This window comes from Chiroxiphia lanceolata, chromosome 5 (assembly GCF_009829145.1).
Source record: "Chiroxiphia lanceolata isolate bChiLan1 chromosome 5, bChiLan1.pri, whole genome shotgun sequence".
Classification (NCBI taxonomy): Eukaryota; Metazoa; Chordata; class Aves; order Passeriformes; family Pipridae; genus Chiroxiphia; species Chiroxiphia lanceolata.
The window spans coordinates 35,821,215-35,846,037 of NC_045641.1; the positions used below are offsets into that span (position 1 = coordinate 35,821,215).

General features: G+C 40.3%; 1 protein-coding gene and 1 long non-coding RNA gene across 3 annotated transcripts in view; one reads left to right on the top strand and one right to left on the bottom strand.

Moving 5' to 3' along the window:
- Positions 1-179: 179 nt before the first annotated feature.
- LOC116786742 lies at positions 180-19,478 on the bottom strand. The gene is made up of 4 exons (XR_004357068.1): positions 19,350-19,478; positions 8,455-9,046; positions 6,111-6,149; positions 180-1,838 (listed from the first exon to the last, which is right to left on the bottom strand). It is a non-coding gene; the product is annotated as an uncharacterized LOC116786742 (long non-coding RNA).
- Positions 19,044-24,823, top strand: part of FRS2 (fibroblast growth factor receptor substrate 2) — a 53,431-nt gene continuing 47,651 nt past the window's right edge. The window contains exon 1 of one of the 2 annotated variants that reach the window (XM_032687675.1): positions 19,044-19,065. The gene's annotated coding sequence lies outside the window, so the exon portion shown is untranslated. Of the gene's footprint in view, positions 19,066-19,607; positions 19,728-24,823 lie in introns of those variants that run through there. The other variant, XM_032687674.1, reaches the window with a different exon arrangement.

A 24,823-nucleotide genomic window follows, 5' to 3' on the forward strand; every position in this document is an offset into this window, starting at 1 on the left:
TGATTTAAGGCAGAGGTTGAAATACGTCATACGCAAGTTGTTTAAGTCTGGTTACAGTGATTTTGGCATGTCTGTTACCAGCACAGTGAAAACACTTTCTGAAAACAGGATTTTAAATAACTTCTGTATCTACAGTTAAGAGTTTCTAGCCTCAAAGCTGCTTCAACATATATAAGTGCATCAGTTCTACAAGCCGTGCACAGAAGCAGGAGATTATTCCAGTCCTGATTTGTAGGAGTTTAATACTTGTACTGTACTACAGTCACTTCATCAAACATTGTCTCTGCTGCTTCTTCCTTCTACCACTCTTCCCCTGTTCCAGCATGGGTCCCTCCTACAGAGGACAGTCCTCCATGAACTTCTCCAATGTCAGTCCTTCTAATGGGCTACCACTCCAGCATGGGTCCCCTGCAGAGTCACAAGTCCTGCCAGCAAACCTGGTCCAGCATGGGCTCCTCTCTCCCCAAGGCTACAGGTCCTGACAGGGCCCTATTCCACTGTGGGCTTCTCACGGGGTCACAGACTCCTTCGGGCACCCACCTGCTTTGGTGTGGGGTCCTCCATGGGCTGCAGTGAATCTCTGCTCCACCGTGGACCTTCATGGGCTGCAGGGGGGCAGCTTGTCTCACCATGATCTGCACCATGGGCTGTACGGGAATCTCTGCATCTCCTCCCCCTCCTTCTGCACTGACCTCAGTGTCTGAACAGGTGTTCCTCTCAAATATTCTTACTCCTCTCTCCACTCCTGTTCCCCCCACAGCAGGTTTTTTTTTTTTCCCTCTTCTTAAATCTGTTACCTCAGAAGCCCTGCCACCGGCTGATGGGCTTGGCCTTGGCCAGCTGCAGATCTGTCCTGGAGCCATCTGGCGTTGGCTCTGCCGGACATGAGGGAAGTTTCTGGCAGTTTCTCACAGTAGCCACCTCTGTAGTGCCCTCACTACCAAAACCTTGCCATGCAAACTCAGTACATATTCTTAAGTTGCTAACGTTTTCCCCCTGAAAAATCAGTACATGAACTTAGCAACACTTTGAGAACAAAGCATTCATTTCTTCCTATTTGAAACAAGTGATGATTGGCTTTTACTGTGGCTTGGTAAAGATTTAGAACTGAATTTAAGTTTCATCACTCACTATGTAGACTTCAGTTTTTCATTAAGAATAGTAACAGACTTGGCATATTTGGTTTATGGTATGTATAGACATAGATGAGGAACAGCTTGTACCAGCAGTGTCCACACAGATCCTTCCTAGCACTGCACACTATCCACGTTTTTCTGACTAGATAAGTGCTTTGGTTTATTGATTCAGTAGCCAGTTTCCCTTTAAGCAGCAGCTGAAGAAGAATGTGAGAATTTCACTTCAGCAGAATGCCATTTCCAGAGCTGTGCATTGAAAATAAGACTGGCATGGGTCACAGTATATTGTGCATGCTAAAACAAAAATGGTAATGGAAAGCACAGTTTTGGCGATACTAGGTTGTATGTGACATTAGATTTGTCAGTTAAATTACTACTAATGAGGACTAACTCAGATGGAATATTAAACAAGCTGTGACTAACATGAACAGGTCTGCTGAAACAGACTTGAAGAGACCGAAAAAGAATAGAACCTTTTGAATCCAACGTCTTAGTAGGAGCCTAAAGTATTCTATTTGTTTACATCTTTAATAACATCCAATAAACAGCCTCCTATCCAACTTTACAGAAGCAATGATCCTGGCTCCACTGTTAGTAGCCATCAGCATGCTTGACCAGTGATGTAGTTTTTGTTTGTGGTTAGTGGTCTTCTTTTCCTCCATTTTTCTTTCAATGTTTTGTATTTTTTCTCCTTTGTGCTCTCTGCAAAGATCACAGAAGAATCGTTAGGCTCCTCTGTCAATAGTAAGGCAAGAAAACAGTCCTAATGGGTCTGTGCTGATCAGTTACTGTTATAGACAACAGGAAGACTACCTTGTGCTTTCCAAAGTTCCCTCTTATGTTCTGTGCTTTCATTAGAAAATACTTTCTTTAGATGCTGTGCTCTGCCTATAAGAGTTGTTGATGCACACACCTGAGAGAGCGTGTGTACGCCGTAGATCTACAGTAAGTGCTGACCTTCTAGTGCATATAATTTTCAAAGTTACTAGAACTGAAATAGAGTGGGGCACCTAAGGACACAGTTGCATTTGACCTCCATTGCCTTGAAGAAAAACACAAACACTACGCTCTGCTTTACTGTTGGCAGTTCTACGAAGTTCCAGACAAATAGTTATGGTTTGTGCTTACCAGGGTCCTAACTTAAATGCTAGCTATTTTTATTGCTGAGACTGACTTCAGACTGTGGTTTCATCCTGAGTTAAAATTGTGAAACAAATGTATTTAAATCTTGCCTTGTAAAGGAGGGGAAAAAACTCTCACTGTGCTGTAGGTACACTTTGATATTGCTGAATCGCACAGTAATTTGTTCGGTTTTTTACACTGAAGCTTTAGGCTCCACTTGAAGTAACCCTTTGTTAGGTAAAGATAAAACATGGTTTGTTTTACCAATGAAGAATGTTTACTTCAGGCATCAAATATGCTAAACTAGTAGTGTCATTGCCTCTTCCACTATAAAGACTTGGGGGTTTTAAGTGTTTCAGCTAAGACAAATTAACACTCATCACAATAATTTCAGACACTGACTGGTTACTCACTACCCAGTGTTATGTATCACTAGTCCTTTTCTTACCCAGCTCCATCTCATATAATTTAGTCCTTTCCTTTGGGTTTGACACACTGTAATTTACTCTAAAACTGTGAAGTCTTAGAGTAAGGCTGTTGCCTGGGAGGTTTCCCATGAAGCGTGCCATTATTGACAGGAGATGTGTAGATACAGTTAAGTCAAAGATTTACTTGAGAATTTTTGTAGTTAGTAGAGATGGGACTAGAAGGACTAGAAAGACTAGAAGGAATATTAAGTCACCCTCTTCATTTTCTTTCTAGACAGGTGCTGGTAATAACACCAACTCTTTGCTGTTTATGCATTTAATTAATAATAAATATACCAGCGTTTGTTTACTTCTTAATGGGGATACAGATTTAAGAGAATTTCAGGTTGTTTTCACACATAAGGTTGTTTTCCAAACACCAGGTGGCAGGTATGTCCAAAATATTCTCCAGTCCCAACAGCAGTTTAATTATTAGGATTTTGGAAGATCTGTGATATCTTTGGTTGATCTCATTTTCTTTGAGATTTGATCATCTGATTAGACAACTTGTATTTGTTTCTGTAGAGATGACCAAATTATCTCTTGCATGTTATGAAACTGTTTGGCAGCCTTGTCAACAAATCAAGTATGATGTGCCAGGAAGCAAAAAAAAAAAGTGTTCGTTTACAAATTTTGTTCATTTGTCAAGGAAAGCAGCTTTCAAAATGCAAATCTTAGGGGTTGTTTTTAGATTTGTTTGTTGTGTTTGTTTTTTTGTTTTTTCTTTTTCAGGCCAAGATTGTGTGACAATAACATAACTTAGGCAGTCTACTGGACTGCATGCTTTGCTTGCACTCAATTGCTTGTACTTCAATTGCAGGTCCAAAATGGCAAGATTTTCCACAAGTAAAAGTAATTAATCTTTTAAACTTAATGTTAATAAAGGCAATAAGCTTCTTTAACTAATTAATGCTTAATGAATACTATGAATGAACCTTTGGCTTCCAAGTGTGTTGAAACTTCTGATTTTCCTGAGTATAGCAGGGAAGAACAGCTTAAGTAAGGGAAAGAAAAGAGAATTAGGATGGTAGAAAAGAATAGCAACAATGAAAGATTCCTGTTATATATGATATATTTGGCTGGAATTTATTTAACATTCATTTATGATATATTTATACTATTTCCATTTTAAAATATTTTAAGCTAGAACATGAAATCATGTAAGTTTCTAGTGAAACAGTCTTGCCTATGCAATAGCCAGTAAACATCCAAAATTAAAATTTACATTTAGATTTTTGTAGGAAAACCCTCAAGAATGCCAGGTGATTAGGCCATAAAAAGAAGTAATTAGCATTGCAATATGCAGTATTTGTCCTACTAGCCCCCTAATAATTACTATACTTTGTAAGGTGTTCATTTGTTAAAGGAGAGGCTGGCCCTTCCTATTCCCACAGTTGTTGGGAATTCTGTACTTTAGGACAGAAACAAATTTCACCTGATCTACTGGCTTCTGCTTTTCTAATACTTTCACCTCAAGTGTTCAACATCTTTTTTCTTCGATGTCTTACTTCTGCAACGTCTGGCAGATTTCATGTTTTTTTCAGTCTACAAATCAGCTTTATTTCAAATAGCACATTTTATTTAACCTCTGATCTAGAATGTTAATAAACTGCATGGGTTTTATTTTAACAGGCTTTTAAGTTTCTCAGTGAAACATTCTGTTATCTTTAATCTTAGGATCAAGAAACAGGACATATGACTAAGAAAGGTCTTCCTCACCCGCTGAATTAAGCAGACAGAATTGCACCTCAGTTTAAATTACTCCAAACAATAGATCATAGAATCATTTCACAGTTAAATCATAGTTTCTAAGCTTGCATCTTTAAGCACTACTATGCTGGGTAAATATAAGTATTTAAAGTGGGTAAAACCAACAAGGTTTATGTCTCTCTGCATGTAACAAGGGTGACTACTTTTGGACTTAAAATCTGGAGAATGAACAGTGCTGCACCACTGTATTGTTGCATGCACTAAGTCTGTTGAATGTAGCAGGACCTGCATGTGGCAAGAATTAATCCAGGTAATTTTTGTTTTAATCACTTTCCTGATTAAAGTGATAACTGTGTCCCACCTAAAGCTCCATTCAAGTCCTAAGCCACCTGAACTCTGAGTAGGTGATAAGGAGAATGTTGAGAAGTTAGGTTTGAGGAGCTTGCATTTAACTTTTGGTGTTATTTCCTGGTTTCTGTATGGAAGTTTATGCAGTAGTTGAAGCATTTTCTTGGTAAGCTAAATATTCCCAAGGAAAACTGAACCTGCATCACACAGTTTTAGAAGTTCTTAACCATGAGATCATGAGAGTATTCCAGCGCTGCTGCCCACAGTGAGCTGTGACAGTCAGCTCTGCGAATTCTCTAGGACTGGATAGGGATCAGGTGAAGGAAAACTATAACCTCAGTTAGCGATTAGGGCATTGGAAAAAACAAATGGAGTGCTTTTTTTCAAGCTGAGTAAAGCCACCATCTCAGAAAAGGGTTATATCCTTAGTAAATAAAATGTCTAAATTAGATTAAATTGTTTTCCCATTACCTTCAGAAGTTACACAATGTTTTAGTGATTGTAGAATAAATGTATATATTGGACAAATTAGAACTGATTTTTTTCCTTCTTGCAACAGGTTAAGCAGGATTAAACCAGACAGTCTGAATTCCAGCACCCTACTACATAGTGTTTAAAGTGATCAAAGCATCCACTGCTTTGCAAAGCTTTATAGTTCCTCTGAATCTTCCTTTTATAGTCCTTATCAGCAACAGCCAGGAGTTGCAGTGTTAGATGAGCATGGGCATTGCCCTGGATTATGACTAAACATTGTGGGCAATATCAGAGGGCAAAACTGATTTGATATGCACTCAACTGCCAGGCCTGCAGGTCACCATGCTCCTCTCAGGTAGTAGTTTTACTCTTGGAGCATCTCATCATTGATCAGTCTGCTAGTCCTGTGTCCTGACAGATTCATTCTACATTATTTAACAGTCAGGAGTCTACAATTTCAAATAGCAAACACAGCCTAGATGAAGTTAAAATAAACTGTGTTTTGAGTCTTGCATATTTTTTTATCAATAAACAAGAAATGAGTCCCAGTCCTTGTGCATTTGCTGAGAATAGAGAAGATATATTTCTAAGACTGATTTCTTTCTAGTATCCTTTTCCCCCTCAAGAATAAAAGGCAGAAACAAAGTAATTACTTTTTTGGAACAGGCTGGCACACTATAAGTATTTTAAAATTGATATGCAGTAAAACTTTTCATGGATTCATTGTTTGAAAAGAGCTTCCTCATATTTTAATCTGATCTCATGTGGTACTAAATGCTTGCAAGTGCCCTTCCTCTGCATTTGGAGCTGGAAATGCTCAGTACTTCACTAAACAGACCTTACCTTACCTTACCTTCAATCCTTGTGATGTGAGTGGGTTTCCATCAGACCTCTGGTGAATGATGGTAAAAAATCAGCGAATGAAGAAACCACATTTTAATAGCTGAAGGGTCACTTAGTAATGTTTTATATTTCTTGATAGTTAAGACTTTACAGCATTTCTTTACAGGTATTAAGCTAAGGCTTTTGGACATCTGAAAATATCGTATGCATAAATTTAAACAAACCCCTTCTTCAATTTGCTACTGCATGCTCTCTTGTTGACTTTGCAGTAAAATTATTTCCTTGTTGCACATTTTGTACATTTGCCCAAAGATTTGCCCTTCATAAATTCCATCACTCTCCTCAGTTCTATGCTACAGCTCCTCCAGCACTCAAAAAAGACTAGAGAGAAATGATCTGTAAGACGTAAAGCAACTTATAACTTGTTTTTTCTGCTGCTGTTACTTTCTGAGCTTTATTTGACACTGATGCTGTAGAGTGCAAGCTTCAGTCTTACCTAAATCTAGAGACAGTTTGTGTGACAACTCTGAACATATTTTGTGATGATCTAACAGCTGTCCACATTCAAGCATGTTGAACTTGGTTAGTGGCCAATAAATACTCGTGTCACTTCTCTGTGGTCTTGTGTAAAAATAACCCAAAAAGCCAAAACCCCGTGGCTGAACCTCTATCATAGTGTCCCTTATACAAAAAATAAAATTTGCTGATCTACTGTATTTTAATAATAATAACAACATTTTGTAAACACCATCTAATGCTAAATCATTGATGTTTTGCATCAGATGCTTGTTATCATTACAGCTTTGGTTGGAATTTCTGTCTAAAAAACTCCACCACCACATAAATCAACTCAGGTACTTCATTCTGATCTCTTTACTGTTCCGAAGTCATACTTGTTTGAGGAGTGACTGTGGTTTACTCTACTTGGATTAGAATTGCATCCAAAGTAACTTCAGTAAAGACACTTTGTAATTGCAAAGCAGAACTGGATTTGAAATAACATTCTCATGATCAAAGATTCCAAGAAGCTTTTGTAGTAATTGGAGAATAACAACTATATAAAATCCGTTTGCTTCTCATATTTAAATGAAGCATAAAGATAAAATGCATGAGAGGCATATTAAATGAACACACAGATACTTAATCTGATAAGACCAAAGCAATTGAGTGGGATTTTAATTTAGGCATTTGACTGACTTTGTAAAAAAGAAAGTTTTTGAAGTAATGCTGGCTTTGTTCCATAATATCTGAGAGGTTCACTCAGTTGTGGATTGCTCCACTGGGCTATTCCCTTCCCTGATGATATATTATTATTTATATTGTATCCTGAGAATACTGCACATGTAAAATGCACAGGCAGAGTTCCAGGCCTGAAGGCCTGCAATCTGAACAGGCAATATAGGATGGGTGGTATAATAAATTGCAGTTCTTTACTTCCACTGTAAGCAATGTCTTTCAGCTCCAAAATTATACCCTTCATCCACTTTGATTTGAAGAAGTACTCCGTACAGTTCTCATCCTGTCGCAACACAACTCATTCAGACTATAGCGGATAAGTGAAGCAACTGCTGTCTATGAGTTTCACCATCTTTAACAAACTAGACTAATTAAAAAAAATTAGTATTGCAGGAAGTACTTGCAATAGTTCTTATGATTTTGAAAAATGAGAGCTGGAAATAAGACTTGAGCATAATTTTTCTGAAACTCTCCCATTAGCATCAAAAAGGCTTTGATCTGAGGTATGGAGTGAGTATGCAATTGTTTGGTACAGAACTAAGTAGCCTTAGGAAGAAAGCTTAAGAATAAAATCTCTAAGCATCTTGCTTCATTACTTTGACAAAATAGGCCTGTAGCTGCCATTTTTGAATGCAGAACAAAAACCCCAAATACTTCAGGCTGCTTCACAGAAGTTTGCACTGACAAGTGGGTCTTGTTTAAGATGAGGATACCCAGCCTGCCCTGAGCTCTGACACAAACAACAACTATTTGAACATCTCAGGAAAGGCCAAGAGTATGACAGAGAGAAGGAAAAAAACATCAGAGATCATCTATGGTCCACAGTTACCAGTTTGGTTCTTCTGCCATAATGAAGCTCTCTGCCATGAGGGGACTGAAGCTTTCTTAGCAGTAGAATGAACTTCCGCAAGTCAGATTCATAAACGTCAGCGTTTCTCACTTCACCTTGAAGGTCTGTTTCGTTGGGTTTCTTTAGTGTAAACACAAGCCATTTTTTTTAAATGCTTCATTAAAGCAAAGACTGTTCTATCATCTCTCCCTCGTCCTGCTAAGAAGCAATATGGAATAACAAATGCATTTGAGACAAATCCCTCTCTATAATAGTTAGCTAGTCCTACCTGAATCAAACTGCTTTGGGAAAAATTATATGAGCAGCACTTCCTTGGTCTCCATCCTTCAGACTCTTCCCCATACTTGTTTCCGTGTGAGGGAATAATGTTGATATATATTTTGATTTTGTCCCTAAATATATGCTATTATATGCTACTGAAGGGAAATCTAATTATTTCTGCTTAAAATAATTGTTGCTTAAAACACCATTACATCAAAAAGTCCGCTTTTATTTCCCTTGTTTCAAACAATTATGTAGTTTGCTTCTACTGGCTTTATGTGTGAATTCAGACAGTCCTGAAAGTGAGAAATAATACACTGGATGCAAAATGAGGCAGCGTAAAAGCAGCTTTACATTCTATTACCAATAATTCTGCTTTGCCACATTTCATCTTTTCTTCTTCTATGCCTCTTCTGAGAGAACATGCCCAAAGTTATTTCACAGATTTGTGTTGGCTGTCTCAGCTCTAACTTCAGAAGTTATTTTTTCAAGGGTTGGAGTGGTTGCTCATTTTGGATGGCCGGTTACCCTCACTTGGTGGTTTCTGCCCACATGGTAATGAAGTTCTTGCTTTCCTGAAGAAGTCCATTCCTTATATACTGGGGAAAAATAAAAAAAAACCCTGGCAGTTATGCTTTTCTTCCCTTAAAACGTCAGGTTATGATCAGTACTTCAGCAGCAGCTTCATAAACTGAGCCTTCCCCCAAGCAACAGTGAGACCCTTCAAGAAGAGGGTAGATGGTATCTTTCACAGTCCTTCCTTCAATTTTCATCTGTCTGTATAAATCACAATGCTCAGTTATCCGCTTATGTCCAGATGTGATTTTGGAGTACGTGGGACAAAGGCATATGAACGAAGGAGAGCAAAGCCTGCTCTACCAGTGTTCAGAACAGCTGATCTTGCACTTTCTTTGCCCACTGCTTTCACTAACAAATTATAATTAAGAGGCAGAAGAGTAATCCTGCCAGTGTGAGCTTGGGTTCCCTCTGCAGATTTACTGATGAGTAGGCAGAGTTGTTTTGGAAGACGGAGAGTGTGTTTTACTGTTTTTCAACATGACAATTTGACTTCTTCAGAGAAGCTTTCATTTCTTGCATGAAGTAATATATCCACCCCACAGAAACTGCACAACGTCACCTGAGTCCAATTTATTTCACTATTTACACTGAAGTTAATTTGAAGTAATGTATTTTATCTTTTCTACTCTAGATAGGAAAACCACTGGATTAAAACAAACACCATTATATCTGATTTTGCTAAGTAAGGTCTATCACTGGTAGGGGAAAAATCCAGGTTGCAATTTTAAATGTTCCTTTAAACATTCTTCCTGATCATACCCGAAGGCAATTTTCTGGAAAAAGACAGGGTATCACTCTCATTGCACAGGACACAGTAACTCTGTGTAAGAGAAAGGAGTTTCAGAAAGGCAATGTAATGTAGATTAGAATTTGACATTGAAAACCATTTCCCAAAGACAATTCATTAATTCTGCCAACTACAGTGTCCCTTAGTTATGCAAACGACCAAGTAGAGCAGCAATTATCTGCCTGTGATGGATGCAAGTTTTTCCACCACTGTTAACTTACATTTTTGAGAAGGTACCTGCTGCGCCTCTAGGCACCAGGTCTCCTCAGAGTCATTTTAATAATCTTTGTGCATGAAAAAGAAGTTTATTTAAATGTAGTCCTGGAACCTGGAATGATTAATTCATCCATTCATGAAAAGCGTTCTGTAAGCTGATGGCAAAATACATACAGGAACAGCCGTTCTAGTAAAAGTTTACATCAATTTGCTATTTTTCTTCCCTCACTGTCTCAGATCTTGAGATCTGAGATGCCATGCTATCACCGGACTTTCTGCTACTGCCATGCTTTTCCTGACTGGAAACCATAGCAGAACATATTCTTGCAAGAATGCAGCCCCAAGGAAAAAGCAGTGTTATTTTTAACATTTTCTCTCTAGTCGTCACCATTCATAACTTACAACATATACTGTGAAAAGACTGAGAAAACCATTGATTGATTTAAATCTGCCTTATTTTTGACTAAAGGCAAAAACTTCACACACTGGTGCTTAATCATACTTCGCATCATGTACAAGCATGCAGTTTTCCATACAAATTCCATAAGGTGTTTAATCTGCTATTGCAAAAATACTTATTTGCATACAATCACACCCTGCTGTGGTTTTAAATGTTTTCTGAGAATACATTTTGAACCTATTATCTTAACCTCACTGCCTTTCTACCCACATACAGACTAACAGACATGCAAACCCTTTAATTTTTATTCAGGCCTGACTGTAATTAAGTTGAAGTGCATTTGTTCTTTAAAACTATAGGCTCAGCTTATTCCATAAGTATTGCTGGTGAATACACTTTTGTTAAGTTGCTGGGCTACAGCAGGGTCTTCAGCTTACAAATAAAAGTTGTTATTACGGGAGAAAACAGTGATGGGCAGTTGTGGGTGTTTCTGTAGTCTGAATTGTTTGTTCATGCCATGCGTGCCAGATGTTGAACAGAAGCAGTCAGCCACAAACAACACGATCTGATCTTTCAAAAATCTTAACCCAAGTACTAAGAAGCACCGACCCTAGTTAAAGACATCAGGGTGAAGAATATCTTATCACTGACTTTCTTGTTGCAGACAGGTTTGATACAGATGCAGAGAATACATACCTGTACAATCACAACATGTGACATGGCAGCACATGCTATACTAGGTATACTCTTCCCCATCATTCAGCATCTGACAAATGTCATTTGTTTAAAGAAGACATTGGAAGTAATAAACTCAAAAACTGTAAGCACAGATGACAGTACCATTTACTATCTCCTGCTATAGCTGCACTCTGACAATCAGCTCCTCTTCTTGACATATTTTTACAAAGTATGTTAATGACTACTGTCAAACCACTGGACAGAAAATACCATAGCTGACTCTTGCTTGCTTTATGCCAAATCCAAAGTGTCTTTATCCCCACTATGTTCTTGCATTAGGTTTTAATATGGAATAGTTAACCCAGACCAAATATATTCCACTTCTGTCATCAATATGCCATATGAAATAATGTACAGTTGGGGCACAAGCATGTGGTAAGAACCCACCTTAAGAAGCCAGAAACATGTAGGTTGCAATGGGCCTCAGGAAGCCACCTAGGACAGCCTACGGCTCAAACTGGGGCCAGTCAGTGCAGATTGCTCAGGACCATGTCTAGTCAAACTTAGAGTATCTCCCCGGAAGGAGGGAGCACCTCTTTGGGAAACTTCTTACAATATTTGACTACCTTCACGATAGAAAGAAAGACAGAGAGAGAGACTGTACCTAAGCAGAATTTACCATGTTTTAACATTCGTCCATTCCCTCTCAGCCTGTCACTGTGCACCTCTGAGAAGAATCTGGCTCGGTTTTCCATGCAAACAACAGCAGTAAGATCTTCCCTTATCCACCTCCTTGAGGCTGAATAATATCAGTTCTCTCAGTCTTCTCTGATACACCATTTTTCCAGAACTCTGACCATCTTGGTGTCTCTCCCCTATACTAGCTGCAAAATGGCCATACTGTATCAGACTACGCAAGTATCTCTAACTCACTTCTGAATGTAATGACCAGGAGTAAAGAGTCAGGAAGAGAGTATAAAGAATAGGTTGGGTATAAAGCAATCCTTCTCGATATATATTCACTTTTCAGTAAATCATTGACTAGGGAAAAGTAGAACCAAAGGCCACTGTATTCCATTCAACTTACTAGCTGCCAATACACTGCTTCCCTTTTGAGTTTATTTCCTTTTTTGAAAGTAATTGACAGTTTTAGCTTCTACAATTCTGGAAGCAGTGAGCTTCATACTTCAGTTTTGCAGCATCCGAAAAAAAAGACTACCTTTTGGTTGTTTTAAACCTATTCTCTGTTATTTCTCCTGTATGCCCACTTAACTGGAAAAAGTGAATGAGAGCTCCTTACCTTCCCTCCACAAGACACCATTTTATACAATTCAATCATCTTCCCTCAGTTGCCCAAGCATTGTCACTTTTTTCTTTTTCAAACTGAAAAGTCCAAGTCTTGGTAGTCATGTTTTAAACAGAAGCAATTCTCTATGTTTTTTATTCTTTTCTACCTTTACCACTCTTTCTGACCTGGAAAACCAGAGCTTAACATTATTCTCTAGATGTGGCCATGCCACCAGTATACACAAAGTTGTCTCAACATTTTCTGCTCCATTCTGTCTTTCTTTCTTAATAATTCCTGGTGTTTTTAAGTTGGAACTGAATTACCTATAGAGACTCTAAGAATTCATTCTTTAGCAATAACAGCATACATAGAACTTACCACTAGGCACATATAATTAAGACTGATCTTGCCTGTATCCATTACTTTATGGTTATTGAGACTGAATTTCCACTTCTAGTTTAACACCCATGCTGTTCAGCACAATGAGATCCTTTTGAAACTCTTTTGCTGTCAGCTTCATAGGGCACTACTGCACAGAATTTTGCATCAGCAGCAAACTGTGCTGCTTCCTTTACTCAGTCTCTTTCCAAGACCGTTTCTGAGTATGCTAACTAGTGCAGGTCCCAGCATGAATCCCTGCGGGAGTCCAATCTAACTCTCCCACAGTGTAAAAAATGAGTATTTATTGCTATCCACTTAACCCTTCTCTTTCAGCTAGTTACTAATTCATGAGACACGCTTCCTCCCCAACCTATGACAGTTAATGTTATTTAGCAGCACTGTCAAGGGACTGTGCCAAAGGCTCTTTTGAAATCACTACAATGAATGTATCACCCTGGCTTATCAGTTTGTTGATTTCAGCAAAGAACTTCATAATTATGACAAAGCTTCTCTATCTACAAAAACCCATGTTGATTTTTCTGCAGTCTGACGTATTTGTCTGTATGCTGAAGCCTCACCCCAGCTCTGTCACTAAATTGCTTGTGTAACCTGAAACAAGTCTCTCACCAAAAAGAGGACTCAGATGCTGAAAATGAACACTTGTGAGCCTTCAATCCAAAATTACTGTCTTAAAAATTCTCATACAGTTGCTTTCCAGCTATGGAGCTGCCTACATTCCATAAATTCTTGTTTCAGTAAGGTTCCTGAAACATCTCTAACTGCTTTCACATGTACCTCCCAGCAAGTAAATTCTACTCCTAAAAGTCCATCCCAGACAGTCAATAAAACAATTTCAGTGGATAGGATTAACGAAGTTGTAATAACTGTTTGATGGTTATAGCACACCTCAAGTGTGCGGGGAAAATATTAATTTATAAGTTCACACACTGAGGATGAAACGAAACCCAGGTGCCCCACATGCTGAATTTTGGGGTTTTTAATCACTGAATTATAAGAAAAGGACAGGCTGGTTTCTCCTAGTCTTAAATATTCATCTCCTGTATAAAGGGGGCCCTCTTAGGCATCTAATAAAAAAGAGTTCACTGGCATGCATTCCAGGTAGAGGAGGCAGCTCCTTCCAACTCTGTTAGTTCTGAGGATGTTGAGAGACACACTTTAAAGTTTTGCAGCTGTACTTGCCTGCCTGTTCTGCCTCTGCACTGAACCACCTCTCATGTAGCTGTGTTGGCAAAATGGACTATTTGTCAGTGTCCTGGTTATGAACTCACAGTGTGGACTTAACTGAACATTCCCAAATTAGCACTGTTGTGGCTGAGGTAAAGGTGCATAGTCCACCTGCAAGTTTTCCAATAGCAGTCATAATACCGACTCATAGGACACAACTGACACAAGGCCAGCATCCAACAACATTATTTAGCACTAACCCATAGTCACTGTGACTTCAGTCATATAAATGTCATTTCACAGTGAGAAGTTTAGCCAGCTTCTTTTTCAGAGTGGATCCCAAATGATCCCGTTCCTCCACTTCCTTCTGCCGTGCACCATATAGGAAACCTGGACAGAGAACCAGTTGTGATTGACTTCACCCATCACCAAGGTTCTCCAATATTAACTGCCACAAGTACAGGCAGTGTAGTATTGCTCATATATACCTCCACACTTCCTCGGAAGTAAAGTGAAACTACATTTCTTGTCTTGAAAAAGAAGCACAGAAAAAATTCCACTAATGCTAATGAAGGATCAACTAACACAATGACAAATGACCTAAGAATATCTAAGTAGTTATTCACTAAATGAATAAATGAATAAGGCAAAGGGCACTTGCTGCATGCAGAGATTTAAAATAACCGGCTGTTTCCTTCTGTGAGAGGTATCTGTTCTTTGTCCTGAACGCAAAAATAGAAAAACGGTAGGTTATGATAGGCTACTTAATTCTGTCACACTTGGTGCCCACAAGGGAGTCAAAACCACAGCTGCACAAGCTGCCCAATATCTAAGTTTGCTATTGTGACAATGCTCTTTGAACACTGTTTTGTACATTGTACATAGTCAAGTGTGCACAGTTCTGAAGCCCTGAAACTCTAAAATACAAAGGGGTGAAGTAAGGTCATAGCAGCAGTCTTCACTTGGAAAAGAAATGCTGTCAGCTGAAGTCAGATCTTGAATGTTACTCCAACACACTGGATTTTCTTTGCATTTAATTAGATTTACGACCCACTTGGTTATTACAGGCTAGTTGGAAACAGACGTGTGTACATTCTACAGTCAACACACAGATGCTCCTCCAGGGAAACAATCATTGAGAACTTACAGGACTTGCATGCAACAGCCTTTGTTAGGAAAATGAAACCAGCTCAATTTGGTTAGGTAGAACATTCATTTGTGAGAAGAACTGAATGAGTATATATACTTCTGAGGCCCAAAAAGCAGCTTCACTTGCAATGATGTTTTTCAGGCTTTGAATATTCAAATGGTAAAGCACCAAATATCTAATATCTCAAAGAGTAAATTACATAGTATCTCAGGTAGCAAGCTCAGTCTAAAATGAGGTCAGAAAAAATACCTAAGTTTAAAATCATTGTATTATCTTTAAAAGTCTACTAACTGACTGTCACAAGAAGTACCCTGTCTTCCATAGAATATTACTTGAAGCTCACAGATGCTCTAACAATATCAGTGGTGTATTTGTATAAGGAAGACAATTTATACAACTGAAGAAAAACAGATTACAATACAAATAGCCATCTGAAGAATTCCTGAATGACCAGGTCTGCTTGACTTTTTTCTGGCTACCACAGGAATAAGAGCAGAAAGTCTGTCATATTCCAGCAATCATTTCAGGAAAAAAATCGCTATGTGAATTAAAATGTCCAGCTGCAAAACACATTTATTTACTGTTGAACTTTTTTTCCACTTTTAACTGAAATCACAACTAACGATGACAATACTCAATGAAGCAGTGAACTGGTTATAATGATTAGCTTAGTCTTGCACTTCTTCTGAAAAAAATACTATTAACTGTGCTGGGGAGGTGTGCTTTCTTAAGTGCAGGATCAGGCTATAAGTAGGTGCTGTATGGCCCTTACTGTATGCAAGAGGTTTGTTTGGTTGTGAAAACAAAAATTTCTTGATCTGATATACAAAGTGTTATTCTACTTATGCCACACGAGGGGACACAGAATATAACATGACTGGATTGACACTCCCTTCCATGAAGAACTTCCTCCTGATGTCCAATCCGAACCTTTCCTGGTGCACCTTGAGGCCATTTCCTCTTGTCCTGTTGCTGGTTGCCTGGGAGAAGAGCCAACCGCCACCTGGCTACAACCTTCTCTCAGGTAGTTGCAAAGAGTGATAAGGTCACCCCTGAGCCTCCTTTTCTCCAGTTTAAACAACCCCATCTCTCTCAGTTGTTCCTTGTAGGGCTTGTGCTCTAGACCCTTCACCAGCTTCATTGCCCTTCTCTGGACATGTTTCAGCACCTCAATGTCTTTCTTGTAGTGAGGGGCCCAAAACTGGACACAGGACTCGAGGTGTGGCCTCACCAGTGCTGAGTACAGGGGAAAGATCTGCTGTTAAAATGTTGTATGTGACCAGACTGCACTCTCGCTTACACAACTGAATACTGCCTAAATCGACATAGGTCATAGGCAAAAGCACTTCACCTGCAGACTTCAAATTTCATAACAGAACCCACCACAACATGTTGGTATCATCTTGTAAGAATCCAGAAACTGGAACAATAGGGGTCAATGAACCAACATGGAAATACATTATGACAGTGCAATGAGCATTTCTGGAAACAGAAGCTATCTAATGCAGTTGAATTTTACTTCATCTTCAAAGACTAAGAATCTTTCCAAAATATTTATATGACCTAATTTTTAAATAAAAAGGAGGTGTTAAACCCTGAAAATTTTCATTTGGGGTGAAAGTTTTATTATTAATAAAGGAGAAAATTCCAAAGAGTACTAAAATTTAAGACCTTTAAAATGACCATTCAACTTGGTAAATCAGTTATGAATCAAGAGAACGATGAAATGCATGATTACTTCTGTTGCCTCAAAAAGCCATGTATTTAGCACACCTAGTAACCACTGTAAAAGATCATATAAAAATGCTCAAGCAAACAAAGTGAAAGGTTTAGTTACTAAAATAATAATTTTACAAATTTTAGCTATGGGCTAACCACTTACGGAAAAGCTTTAAAAGCAGCAGTAGCATCTAATTTCTAAAAAGAGAGAATGTGAGCCATAGTGAAACAACAGAGGAAGTCTTTGACTTCAAAGTTGATGTAAAGAAAATTTAGCAAGATCTAAAAGATGCCACCAAAGGACTTCAAGAGATATAAGTTCATAATTTGCAGAAGTCTGTAAGCAGCCATGTAATCTTTGAAAGACTAGTAATTTATGTGGGATCTGAAGACAGCTGTGATAGTCCCAGTTTGGGATGACAAAAATGATTGTAGTTACGAGCAGCAACCGGTATGTCATAGATCCAAAACATCTACGAAGTGAGAAAGAGAAGGAACAACAGTGTGACAGTTAGAAATTCTCAGCAGGAATGCAACACAGCAAGGTCTTAAGAAGCCAGAAAATCCCCTGGAGAAAGATACATAACAGCCACAAAACGCAGCAGAGTTCCAGTATCTGAATACTGAATTGTCTGTCAGTAAATCTGGGTAAGGTGGATAAGGTAACACTCAGGTAAGCAGTAAGGATGATCAGTTTCACACATGAACAAAACCAGCACCTCACCTTTGATGAAGACATTGAACCTGACTGTCAGAGATGTTCTGCTGTCCAAATTTAACCCAAATTTTAAGTGCAGCCATTCACATGAACTCGTGAAGGCATGGTGAAAGCTCAAGGGGGAGAAAAATAAATGACCCAGAAGAAGAGACATGTCAAAATTTTGTTCCTTGCTCATCCAGACACTGCTGAAATGACTACAGAAAAATTGCAAGGTACCATACTTAGTTGAATGTGGACTCGCAGATTGGGATCAACAACTGAATCTAAACACACTTTAAGGCCAGCCCTGTGACCTGAAGGTCAAAAGGAATCCTGCAGATGTTTGTCTTAAGAGCAGCTTATTGTTTTATAGCACATCGGTGTATTACGTTTATGGCATATGAGCACATATGGTACGTTAGATGACAGAGTTTGCTACACAACTTCACCTATTACATGACTCAGCTGCAGGAAAATCCCATTTGCTCTGCTTTATCCATCCAGCTCTCTGAGTGCTGACTCACATGCACAGAAGCCAACAGCTGCAATGGTACAAATGCTAAACCACAGTTGTGCGCTCTCTCACGGAATCACAGAATATGCCGAGTTGGAAGGGATCCAAAACAATCATCACGTCCAACTCCTGGCCCTGCACAGGACCATCCCCAAGAATCACACCATGTGCCTGAGAGCATTGTCCAAATGGTTGTTGAACTGTGTCAAGCTTGGTGCTGTGACCACTTCCCTGGGGAGCCTGTTCCAGTGCTCAACCACCCTCTGGGTGAAGAACCTTTTTCTAATATCCAGCCTAAATCTCCCTGACATGACTTCAGGCCATTCTCTCAGGTCCTGTCACTGGTCACTACAGAGAAGAGATCAGTGTCTGTCCCTCCTCTTCCCCTCAGGAGGAAGTTGTAGACTGCAATGAGGTCTCCCCTCAGTCTCCCAGTCTCCAGGCCGAAGAGAACAAGTGAGCCCCCTCTTCCTTCTAGATACTATCACCTTTCTAGTATGTACATCTGAAGAAAATCTCTGCACAGACTTCAGCTTTTCCAGCTCTCACACTATCTATAGATTAAATGTACAATGGGGTAGTGGAGTACTGTTATCCGTTTGCTTCTGACACTTCCGCTACAAAGCAGTAACTGTCCAGGGAAGGGAAGAAAGTGAGCAACTCTGAGGGTAAGATTCTCCATTCTCCCTGTCATGAGGTAACTGAAACACAGTCAAAACAGGAGTTGCACAACCCCTGAGAAAGTCAGATACACAGACAGACCTGTTCTGTGAAGCAATTCAGTGCAAGGCATTGTTTGACAAAAAGGTCAGAAGTTAGATCAAGGCCAGAGAAGCTGAATAATAAGAGGAAAACATACATAACATAATACAAGACAAAGCTGAGAGTTTTGTGCAGGCTGCCGGCTGCTCTACCTGTGAGCAATGTGTTTGTGTGTCGAGACAAAAACTACATATTCAAGATTAACTGTAGATCACAACGTTTTGGGCTGTAAACAGGGAACAGACACGGTGATGTGCAGGTAAGTGAACAAACGTGGGGGGTTTTTTTGCACTGGCTAACAGCAGTGTTAAGCATTTCCACAAACCTGCACAACACGCAGGTGTGGCATCTCCTCCGGTTCTTCTTGTTTCCCACATTAATTCTGCTCTATCTTTGTTTCTAATGTGCACCGTGCCCACCTCTGCTTTCCGTCGCACGTAGTGCAACCTCACGAACACAGTGCAGCTCCGACGGCTGTAGGTGAGGAGCTACCGTGGCAGTGTGTGCAAAAACAGAGGTGACACCGAGCACAACAAAACTTACATGGAACCAAGCCAATCCGAGCCAACGCTTCTCAGAGCTGTGCGCGGAATTGCAGCTTTAATTCTTTATTTTCTTTTAACCTGAGGAAGCAGTAAGACTCGCTCTGTGGCCACTTCCCTCCCCGCGGTCCCGGCGTCGCTCCCGGCGCAGCCCCGAAGCCAGCGCCGCCGCCCCGCCCGCCCCGCGGCTCCGCGGGCGCTGCCCCGGAAGGCGATCGCGCCGCGCTCCGGAAGCGGAGCCGGGCAGGGTCCGGCCCAGAGCGCGGCCCTGTCGCTGCCGCGCTCGGAGGCGCAGCCGTGCCCCAGCCCGACGCGGGGCCGCCGTCTCGCCCGTCATAGGCGGCCCGGCCCGGCGGCCAGCGCGGGGCTCATGGCCAAGGTGGGTGCTGGTCCTTGCCCCCTCTCCCGGCTCCTTCCCGCGGGGTGCCCGGCCGGCTCCGCTGCCGCCCCCTCCCAGCGGAGCCTCCCGGGCCCGGGAGCAACCCCTTGTCTCGCCTCCTCCCGTGGGAGCCAGGGCTGGGATGTGCCCGGCGGTAGGACCTGCTCCTCCTGCCCCGTGGGTCCGGGTGCGGGAGGTGGGTGGGGGCGGGGCCCCCACGGGCACGGGGGGCTGCGGCCGGGGGTTGTTTGTGGGCGGGGAAGGCCGAGGGGCGGAGGGGGGATCGCCGCCTTGCTCTGAGGCTGGGGCTGGGGCTGGGGCGGGAGCGGCGGTGGACGAGCGGAGTGTTAGTTTAAAAACAAAAGAGGAGGCGATAAAGTTGTCCCGGCGGTGGCTGTGCCGGAGGCAGTCTGGCGCGGGGAGCGGTCCCGGCTGCCTGACCTGCCGCCTCCTTGGCGTGTCTGACGGTCGTGTCTCATCCCGTGTGACCTGTCAAGCGCTCGCACCTTCCCCCAGGTCAGCTGCGTCTGTCACATGCCTCCTGAGACAACCGCGTTTGCTGTTCCAAATCGCCGAGCAAGCCCAGGGGCTTTAGAGGTGCAAGCCTTGAGACTAATTGAGAGCTCTGGCGGGTCAGTGAGTTGGGACCAGCAGACAGTCTGCCACGGGAAGGGGGTCCTCCAGGCTCTTCAAAGTGGTGCTGTGTGTATGAATGAAAGTTATACCTAGCTCACTGCCTCGTCATTTTAAACTTCCCTTCCTGACATATCCCGAGACGTGAATGCACCAAGGATAGATCTGAAGAGTCGCAGAGGTGTCTCAGTACTTGTTTGACTCGATTCTCCATCTAAACTTAATTTTTTCTTTAACGAAAGCATGTGTTCTTATCTTCCTGGTCTTCCTGCATCTTCCTGCATCTTGTTCAAAGTTAACGCATAAGATGTGATAATGATCATTAGAAATCACTAGGAGTGTTGTTGGACTGTGAGTTGAAATTAATACTATTATTACAATGAATACACACTGTAGAAATCAGGGTTGATTTTAAAATCTTGCCAACTGTGTTTTGGTATTAATAATATTTTTAGCAAGTGTTTAATTTGAGACGTTTTTGAATAGTCCTTGATTTTTTTTTTTAACTTAAAGCCCTAATGACAAAGCAAGATTTAGTGTAATGAGCAAAAAAGTTCTCTGAATAAGCATTTTTTATCTTTCTTTTAGTGGTGTTAATGTTAGCAGTAACTGCGTATCATGAATCTGTCATTAAATCTGTTCTGCTAGTTCTGCAATATATTTATATTTAGGGTAGTGAAAACCTACTTTTTTAACATTTATTACTCTGTTAAAAATGGCTTGGTGTTAAGATATATGGGTTTAGATCCAATAAGCATTCTGTTATCTTGTTAAAGTCAGCAGAACTGCCAGGGAAATTCATTGTCTGTTTTCCTTGGTTAGCAAGTGCATTTGAACAGCACACCCATCTATGCCTGCTTGAAAAGAAACTTGTAGCAATATAAATCACCAGGTCAGGCCCAAAAACTGCTAACTCCATTCCAAAGGGAAAGAAATTAAGAATTTTATTCCTTGACTGAGATGCCCTATTTACTTCTGTGTCAAGAATGCTTTGGAAATGTTTGTTGAAACAATACACCAGCAGTTGTATGAATATCTGGTTAAAGGGGTTTCCAGGTTTTTACTCACTTTCCAGTTCAGTGTGTTGTCTCAAATGTTGGTGGTGAATTGCAGTCAAGATAAATTGTTCTCACTTCTGTGTAATTTTTACAGGCAGAGTGCTTTGGAACACTTTTTCATCCTACAAGAAATTTCTGTTGAAGAGAAGACCAATTGTCTTAAATTGCTGCAATGGGCAAATGGTAATTTGTGGAAGAATCTAGCTTTGTGAGGGAAAAAAAAAGTTTCATAAACTGGAAAAATATAAGACATGGTACTTGGGAAGACTGGTTTGCAGATACATGCATCTGATTCTGCACTTCAGTTCTTGAACTGCAATGTTGATATGCCTTATCTTTTGAATTGATATAATTTTTTCTTTTCTTTGTCAACTGGATGAACATAAACAGATATATTTGCTTCCTATGGAAGCAGTTCTCTGCTAAATCTAATGATCCAGTAATAAATTCTGTTATTAGGAAGTTAGCAAGATTATTGCTAACAGTCTGTACTCCTACTTAGGATAATTCACTGTTAAAAAGTTAGCTTGAAAGTAGCTACATCCGTATTTGTTAGGTGTCTGATTCTGAATGCATTGAAATTAATTTTGTTCACTTCTGTGACCACTGGGACTTGTAGTTTAAGCAAAACAATTTCTTGAATAATGGATGAAATTCACTCCTGAGTAGAGTGGTTTGTAAGATCACTTTAATCACCAGAACTATTGTTTAAATTCCTTGTAAATACTAAAATATTGTTAAGTTTATATTTAGCATGGCTGCAGTGGGTTTATGTCGTATGTGTTGTTGCTGTGCAAATATCTGAGGTGATTTAATCAGTGATGTTTAAAAGAATATCTGGTCAAACTACAGAATAAGTAATGTTCTGTCTTTGTTTTATTAAACATGAAGGGTTGTGTCCAAGTGGACTGTGGCCACCTAGGTTTCTGAAAAAATTGGAATAATCTTAGGAACAAATTGATTAAAATAATCATGTTCAGATGTGCAGGCAAGTTTAGATTTAAAATGTGGCGGTGTATGAGTGTGTTTCCACAGCATCACAAACTGATCAAAATTGTACCTCCTGCATTCCCAGCCTCTTTCCTTCTTTTCCTTCCTTGTACCAGTAAGGATTGCACTGGGAGCTGAACTGCCGGAAAATGAGCAACTTTTTTTTTTTTCATGGTAGAATTAGTTTTTAGTTGACTCAGCACCCTGAACCGGCTCAACCTGCAGTTGCATACCTGTCAGTGGCTATGTGAGTGAAGAGGTGGGATCCCAGAGAGGAAGGGAACAGTGGCACTTCATAGGCCTGCATCTGTCAGGATGATGGTGCAGGACTCCAGCCTGTGACCTGCTCCTGCTTTGCATCAGTGTACAGCTGGTGTAGATCAGCTCCACCATTGAAAAACATGGTCCTGTTTGCTTCCACCCCACTCTGCTGCTTCCTCCTTTGTGCAGGCAAATACTTGTATGGTTATGTGGTGAGCCGGGCTGAGGATTGAACTAACCTGGGGGAGGGGCAGGGGCAGGGAGGGGAGGGTTTGGTTTGAGCTGGATCAGTTTGCTGCACAAACATTTGTGCTGGCTCAAAGATGGGGGTGGAAGCAAGCAGTAAGGGGAGCAGGGTGTGTCTGTTTCTTTTGGTGACAGTGACACATTATGCCAGTTTAAAATATATTTGATACTGGCCTAATTCTGAAAGGTTAAGCTGGTACTGCATTGAGAGTTTGAAGACATTGTTCATGGGCATATTTTACATCTAAGACCCCTTAAACCACAGTCTAATTTCAGTATGTACTTTGAAGGGATTTTGAGGGAAGAGTCTGGCCTTTTGTATAGTAACTAATTTTTAAAAATATTTCAATTTGGTACCTATTGTTTCATTTAGAGGTACTTAATGGGAAAATATGCTCCTGTTTATAACTGCTGTTCATCCATCAAATTACTGCAACAAATTTGTTCAGCACGTATATTGAGTTCTTAAGTTTAAAAGACTTAAATAAGAAAAGATAGTGATCAGAGTGTCCACTAAGAAAACTGCAAGATATTTTGCAGTAGTGAGTAGATAAACAAACTGAACAAATCTACAAAAATTGTGAGGCTTCCCTAAGACATACACTATAACTTCAGACAGTTTCTGGGGAGGCAGTCTGTGAATTCTTAAGTAGCTGTAATGGTTAGTGGTTTTCAAGATCTGTCTTAAGGCTTTCAGCCTATCACTGAAGTTGTACTTAGTGTTTCAAGGTATGGATAGGCATTGATTTTTATCTCCCCCCCCCCCCGAAATATCTGTGAAAATTGTAGGTACTGTGTCCCTCAGCCATTTGTCTCTGCTCCTCTGCCGTAGATTACCATGCTAAATGACCCCTTCAAGAGAAGCTGTATGCGGTGTTATGTGCTTTAGGCATAATCAGCAGTTAAATGGACAGTATTAGCTCAACCTGCCTTCAGTGGTCAGTTACTTTGATTAATTTTTCCCAAAGGCAGTTAGTGTTACATGATTCACTCTGTTTCAAGTCTGAATGGGTGGTAGTCTCTCTTTGCTGGATGGTGGTGAGTAACTCTGGGCAGTAGCTACTGCTGGAAGCGATGACCTGTCTGCAGCCTTTAAGTGATATTTTCTGTAACAAGTGTAATGGGTTTTATTTTTGTCTGCCGCTGAATAAGAGTTTTAACAGTTTTTTAACAAAGGTATTTGAGGAGCTGTTGGCTGAAAACTGCTGCCCAGAGATGTGTAATTTAACACAGTACATGCAGATAATATCTTGACTGTATATAAGCTGTAGAACAGCAGTCCTAATAGACTTTCAGTTTTACTCTCTTAAGCATCATCTTTCCTTGTTGGCCCTTCTGTGTAATCAGTGTTAGATGTGAAGATTCTTTTTGAACCTGAACTGGTAATAAACAGGCGTGTGGTGCTTTCTCTTATAAATATGTACGCATATAAATTTGTGTGTCTGTATCATGTATTCTCCAAGTATGGTGTATTTTTCAAAGCTTCCTCTTCACTGCATCTGGCAGGGTGGCAACAATCATGACAGCCAATTTAGTTCACTCTTTATTGAGATCCATCTTCCTGCAGCCATGTGATTCTCCAGAATTTCAGTTTTCCCCTCAAGCTTCAAATGACAACAGGAATTATTATCCCTTGGCTTAAAAAAAAAAAGAGCTAATAACTTATTTCTGATGTTTATACAATAAAAAATCATGATTATTGTATGTTTGGGACTGACTTTATACATTCTTTTCTAATTAGTGGAAATGGCATTGTGACTACTGACTGTTTCCTTCTCATGTCTTAGAGTACTTAGATTTCGTGTCCTATTTGTTCTTTCTCTAAAATGCTTCCACATCGATATGTGGGGTAGTGAGATGAGAAGCTCCTTGTCACATGAGTGACATATAATCTGTCACTGACTTCTC